Below are 7,466 nucleotides of genomic sequence, written 5' to 3' on the forward strand. Positions count from 1 at the left end.
GATCTTTTAATTCCATGGTCATCCTCCAGCCCCATATCCATCGTCACTTCAGTTCTACCACCACATTATGAGCTGGGAGAGAGAAAAACACCAGATAAAAATGACATAAGGCATTTTCCTATTCTACCTTCTAGTCTCTATTTGTATTAGCTTCAATCGTTACCTTGAACTACTTCCATCATTGGGTCTTGACTCTATCCTTGCATTCTCACATCAACCCTTTCTGCCTCCTTTCCCACTTGGTCTGGAGGTTAACATTTTTCTAAGATGGTCCCCAGGGATCTCTGCCTCCAGGCAGCTGTGTCATTTTGAGTGTAGGCTGGACACACTGAGTGTGGGCTGGAGGTAGTGACTTGATTCTAACCAACGGGATATGGCAAAGGTGATGGGATGCTACTTCCATGATTAGGTTACAAAAGATGGTGGCTTCCATTTTGCCAGCAGACTCTCTATTGCCCTCATAGCTTGCACCCATTGAAGAGGAAGCTGCCATATTGAAGGAGCCCATATGACAAAGAACTGAGGGGATGGGCATCTTCTGGCCAAAGTCCAGTGAAGAACTGAGGCCCTTAGTCCACGAGCCAGTGAGAAACTGCATCTTGCCAATGGCCATGTATACTTGGAATCAAATCATTGCCCAGTTAAGCCTTGAAATGATTATACACAAGCAACACCTTGATTGAGAGACTTGAAGCCAAGAACCCAGCTAAATCATACCCAGGTTCCTGACCCCGAGAAACTGAAGTAAGTATATGTTGTTTTAAGCTGCTAAGTTTTCTGGCAGTTTGTTATGCAGCAATAGAAATTAAAATAGTTCTTTAGGACTTGGAAACCAGAGGAGACAATCAGTGTTTAGTGTTTATAGTACCTAGCACATAGAAACTGCCCTATCAAAATTAGCTGTAATCACCCACTATTACTATATTATCATTACTGCTGTAATTCCAAAATGCGGGGGAAGGCCCAAGATTCCCAACTGAAAGGTCTGCACCTTTCTGCACCTTGTCTTGGGACCAGGAGTTTGGTCCCAAGAACCGGTAAATGGGAGAGCCCCAGAGTTACTAAGTATTAGAGGAAGGAGAGATAGCACTCCTTGTGAGACCCTCCCTCCCATAGGGTGGGGCTTCTTTGTTTCAGACCAGAACTTGGGGATGAATCAGACTGGGCAGCAGGATAGGTCAGGCCTAGTGCCTGTGGTCAACCGAATAATTGAGCAAGTAAGTATCTCTGTGCTTTCCCCCCTCCAGTTGCAGCTCCTCCTCTACTGCCAATACCCTTTAAGGAGGTTCCTGTCATTCCAGGGTAGTGTATTATTAGGTTGTTGCTGGTTTTTTGTTTGTTTTGGTGAGACATTGGATAGGAAAGAGCAAGATCTAGGAGGGAGATGTCAGGAGGATGAGAGGACTTAGTTACTTTGCATAAAGTGTATTTAAAATAAAGAGCAAGCTCCTTGGTTCTGAGTATTTGAGGAGTTTATCTGGGGTGAGAAAAAGTATAGGAGAATCTGTGGTATGTTGAGAAAGAGAGGTGAGAAAGGGAAAAAAACCAATATAGAAATAGGGAGTGTTGCTGGGAAGCATGTATGTCTCTTTCAGGATGAATGAGACAAACTAGCGAAGGATTTATGTTGCTGTTATGTTTGCATGTTTGTGTTTATTATTAGTATTAAATATATAAAGTGTCGGATCATTACAACTGTTTTTCATGGGACTCTGCCTCAGTTCTGAACCACATACATCACTGCACCATGAGCATCACTGTGCTTTGATGCCTCAAAAATGAGCAAGGATAACTAAAACCAGGGACTTGCATTTGTAAAAGTCCTTACTTCGTGTGATTTCCCTGTTATTTGTGTGGTGGCAAGCCATCTTTTTCCACAATCACTAACAGTGAAACATTTTTTGAAAGAAAAATGAAAGTAGATGTGTGCTTGCTGCAGTGCTAGTGAGGTGGCACCAATATTGAGAGAAAGCGCACTCGTTTTCTTTCATCGGTCTTGGAGTGGTTGACACCCAAGCAGAAGAGCAGTTCTTTTTTTAAATATATTTTATTGATTAGGCTATGAGAGTTGTCCTAATTTTTCCCACTTTGCCACCCTCCACCTGGTACCCTCATTCCCTCCTGCAGTTGCCCCAGCTCCTTAGTTCATGTTCATGAGGCATGCTTATAAGTTCTTTAGCTACTCCATTTCCTATACTATTCTTAACATCCCTCTGTCTATTTTGTACCTACCAATTTATACTTCCTTCACCATTTCCCCATTCCTGCAGACCCCCAGCCTGGTCACCATCCCAGTGTTCTCCATATCTATGAATCTGTTTCTGTTCTCCTTGTTTGCTTAGTTTGTTTTTTCGATTCAATTGTTGATAGTTGTAAATTTAATGCCATTTTACTGTTCATAGTTTTGATCTTCTTCTTCTTAAATAAGTCCCTTTAACATTTCATATAATAAGGGCTTGGTGATAATAAACTCATTTAGTTCTACCTTGTCTGGGAGACACTTTATCTCCCCTTCCATTCTAAATGATAGCTTTGCTGGATAGAGCAATCTAGGTTGTAGATCCTTGATTTTCATCACTTTCAATACTTCCTACCAGTCCCTTCTAGCCTGCAAATTTTCTTTTGAGAAATCAGCTGACAGTCTTATGGGAACTCTTTTGTAGGTAAGTATCTGTTTTCTCTTGCTCCTTTTAAGATTCTCTCTTTATCTTTAATGTTTGGCATTTTAATTATGATGTGTCTTGGTGTGGTCCTCTCTGTGTCCATCTTGTTTGGGACTCTCTGTGCTTCCTGGACTTGTATGTCTATTTCCTTCACCAAATTAGGGAAGTTTTCTTGAATAGTATGATTAAGTCTCATGCTGTCCCACTTCCTCAGGCCCAGGACTTAAATCATGTCTTTGTTCAACATATCCACATTGTATGTTTCCTGACCATAGTCACTTAGTGGTCATCACAGTTACCAGATTAGTTAATGAAACAGAGAGAAAGAGACTACATTCACATAATTTTATTACAATATCTTGTTTTAATTTGTCTATTTTATTGTTAGTTACTATTCATCTCTTACTGTACCTGATTTATAAATTAAACTTTATCACAGATATGTATGTGTAGGAAAAAACATAGCATATATAGGGTTCCATACTATTGGCAGTTTCAGGCATCCACTGGGTTGTTGAAATGGATCCCCCAAGGATAGGGCGAGACTGCTATCCCCCTGTATTGGGTCGACAGCCAAACTATCTTAAAACATAATCACTCTTTCAACACTCTTTTCCTTTGAGTGTGACCAACCCATGGGTGCTGTTCTGAATGCTGAATGCAGCTGAGTTCCAGCACTCTTCTGCCCTCCACATCGGGGAGCCCTTGAAACCTCACCTTCCTTTCAAACTCCCCGAGCAATACCTAAGTGCCCTGAAACATAACAACCCTCTGCACTCCAGTCTTAGTTTATTAGGTACATGAGCCAGTACCCTTCTCTTGAAAACAGGAGAGTGTATAGCTGTGGGTGAATAGCTGTATAGCTGCCATCTATAGCTGTATAGACGGCAACTTTGGAAGGAAGGAAGCTAATGGTGTGTAGAAGCTGTTGCTTTGGAGGGTGAAGGACTGAGGCAACGAGGCCAGATTTCTGAAAGTCACTTTGGTTTAGGAAATGAGGCTTTGTGGGATGTGGGGAAGGTGAGCAAATACACAGCAAGTGATGCTGCCCCTGATTTTGTGATGGTGATTACTGAGTGATTTCTGGATTAGCCTTTCACAAGTGTGAGCTCATTGAGCACCAGCCACTTCCACCTCCTCTTCTTGTTCTTATTGTTTTTGAACCTCCCCCCACTACCTACCTCTCTTGTTTCCATCACTCATGCAGGAAGATTTAAAGGAAGGCATTTCTAGAGGACAAACAGCTTTTCAGAAAATGTGTGGCATTGTGAGGTAAGATGATAGTAGAGCAGCACACCAGACTCACACTCACCCAAGAACAAACCTAGTGAATCTCTAAGATACAGTTCAGAACCAGTAAGGCCTGTGAGGCATTTGCCCAGGGCAAAAACTTATGGGGGCACCAAAAGAATGAGTAATCAAGATAAACCATGTTTTCTAACAATTTTTTTAATGAAATTGGCCAATGATGGCTCATGGGCCATCACCCTGTTTCTGTAAATAAAATTTTGGTGAGGAAATTTGGTAATGTCTGTGAACCAAACAAGAAGTCAAATTCTGTTGTAGAGAGAGCTCAGCTTCCAATTTGATCCACAAACACACCAGAGGAGATTTTGTATCTTTGTGGATCCTGGAAGACTGAAAGGAGACCATACTTCTGTAGCCACTATGGATCAGGGCAGGAGCTCAAGCCAGGGCAGAGTTTCACTGCCTAAGTTTAAACCAGTTGCCATGATGGTCAATGCCTTGTAAATATGAAATGGGTCTTGCATCCCACCTCATGAAATTCCCTGTAATATTGATTTTTTTATTCCCCACCCCCACTAGTTTTTAATACTCTTGAATAATTTAAGTGATAGCAACATTGTGTGTTCCTCAAAGATTTGATAGAACTCACTCATAAAACCACAAGGCCCAAGTTGTTTATTTTCCCTCACATTTTGTACATAGTAATTTTTTATTGACTGCCGTGTGTAGGCCAGTAGAGACTAAGATGTGTAGTATTTATGCCATGCCTGGAAGTGGGCACACCTTTCCCACTGCTCACCTATGGATGTAGCCAGTTTGAGCTGAGTTTGGGTTTCATTGTCACTATGGTTACCTTCAGCACAAAAGGGTACTCAAAGTGAAGATTGGGCTGGGGAGGGTTTTTCCTCAGTTTCTCCTCCACTCTCTACTTTAGACCCTCACTGAGTACGTGCAAGCAATCTCCACACCCACCCATTTTCTCAGCAGTAGACTGCTATTGCTTGTTACTGGTGCTTGGTCAGGAAGTTTCTCTGTTATTCTGAGCAACCCCAGTTTTAGGCATCAGAAAGGTGAGGATTTCTCTGTGACCCAACATTTGCTCCAGCATGAGTCCTCTAAGGATCTGGCTGGCCTCGAGAGGCCTGCCCCTGGAGGTGGAGGATTTTTTTTCTTTTTCTTTTTTCTTTTCTTTTTTTTTTTTTTTTTATTTTTAGAGAGAGGGGAAGGGAGGGAGGAAGAGAGGGAGAGAAACATCAGTTGGTTGCCTCTCACACCCCTAACCAGGGACCTGGCCCGCAACCTAGGCATGTGTCCTGACTGGGAATCGAGACAGCAACCCTTTGGTTCGCAGGCCTGTGTACAATCCACTGAACTACACCAGCCAGGGTGGATTTTTTTCTTGTCTTTTACTGTAGCCACAGAGGTTTCTCTCCTCTGTTCTGGGGGGAAAGAGGGTTTGCTGCCTTTCTCTTTCCAACCTGCAGCTTAACAGAGTTGTAGGGGAGTTTCAACTTATATGCGGCAGCTTTGTGAAAAGCTTTTGTAACAGCTTTTTGGAAGACCCTAGGAGTGGGTGCAAACATCCCTTGTGTCTGCCCCTCTCAGTGGTTCTGACCCTTGAGTTTAGCCCACATTTGGCATTTAACAATTTACTAAAATATTTTGCTAAAGTCTTACCAGCTTATATGGTGCTCTATGCCTCTCCTTCTTCCTGTCTCTTCTCCCTGTGCTCAGCAGAGGTGACCCAGGGAGCATGTCCCAGCTTTACGTGGAGGCCCCTGTCTTTCCTTAGATGTCGGGCTATTTGTTCTCTCTGTAACCATGGCTATCTGATGGATTGAAAAAACATTATAGTTTTTTAGAATAGCAGGCATCTTCTTGTTGTTAGAGTGAGAACAAAACTCCGTCTTTCTACATCCTAAGAAGAAGTTGAACATCCTTGGCACCATTTTTCTGAAGTGGGAGAATTTTCATTACTTTTTCAAATTTTTCTAGGGATTAATTTAAGGTTATCTCTCTTGAACCCATTTTTATAATTTACATATTTCTAGAAAACATGCCGTTTCATTACCTACCACTTTTATTGGTTTAGCGATAGATAGATGGAAAAACATGCTTGTTCAGCCTTGTTAATGCAAGCTAGTGGATATCCTGGTCCACTACTACACGTGTTTGCAGATCTTACTATCTGCCAGTCTTGGCTAGGGAAGTGCATAAAACAGCCAGCTTGCATTTTGCACTTTGCTTTTTACACTTTTACATCTGGGCCTTAAGCAATTACAAACACCCCGGGGCCACTGTGCAGGCATAGCACCCCTATCCTGAGCAAAAGCCTAGAGAAGCAGGCCGCCCAGGTGTCTTCATGGAAGGGCTTATCCCTGCTGCAGGACACATTTCCTGATTCTGTTTATCAGGGCAGAGAGCGGAGTGCAAACGTTGCTCTTCACCAAATAAGAAGTAAAGGTCTTCCCCTTGGGGAGCTTCTTATCTAAATAAAACTTTTAAAAAGCCCTAGGAGTTGATAAACACGGCATCTGACTGCTTTCACTGAAGGTGCCAGAGCCAGGGGTTTCTGAGGAGGGAGATTAACAAGAAAAGGAAATCCTGAAGCGTGGGCGAGGTAAGTAAAAGACGGGAGAGTCCGATGCCAGTTAGGCTCATTGCAGTCTTCAAGCTGCTTCTTCAGATAGGTTGGCTAAATTGGAAAAAAAAAGATACAAGATATTAAAATTACATTATGTATTACCTCTTAAAGCTTTCGCAGTAACTTGGGAAGTACAGGATAAGAGAGCTAGTGAACGCCATCTCCGATCTCAGTGCTGGCTTGCTGTCAGAGAAGCATGAGCGTACGTGTATTCATGGAACATTTCAGTGTGGACATCCTCAGCAAGGCCAGTGGACATAATGGGATAATTTATTACCAGGGCACATTTGAGAAAGCATTTGACACTGACGAAGAAATAGTCACAATTCCAAATAAGCATTTATTGCTTTAGGCTTGGAATCTATTTCTCCCTCGAGGCAATTATCCTTGGATAAATGAGTTATTAAATAAATAAAGCTGTTACTATAAGCCAATTCTTCCTGTAGACTTTTTTCACAAGAGCAAATTATGGTGCATGTTTGTTATAATTTGTAATCTACATAGAAATGTGAAAACTGCAGGTATTATCAGCCAAGTTCATTCTCATAAATAAATGTACCAAATGACATACAGATAGCATAGAGACAAGAGCCAAGTCATGGACAGTTGGGATAGGTTTGTCACTCAGCATTGATTAGTTAGATGAAGACTGCTTAATTTCCAAGCCATTAATGAGGCGCTCTCAGTGGATTGAATCTTCCTTTTGTTAGTGCAAGTAATCTAGTAATGAGTGTTTAGCACATCCTGGTGAAGCCCGCTCGCCAGCAAAACCGAAACATGGCACAGAAACTCATCGCAAGCTGGACTGGCAGGACTGTGGCACTTGGATGTAACTGATAATAAGGAACAGACACCGTCAGCCTCCTGGGGAGCTCCCTCTGTCCACATCTTTCCACCATCTTGTTTTTATA

Source organism: Phyllostomus discolor, chromosome 4, assembly GCF_004126475.2.
Source record: "Phyllostomus discolor isolate MPI-MPIP mPhyDis1 chromosome 4, mPhyDis1.pri.v3, whole genome shotgun sequence".
NCBI lineage: Eukaryota > Metazoa > Chordata > Mammalia > Chiroptera > Phyllostomidae > Phyllostomus > Phyllostomus discolor.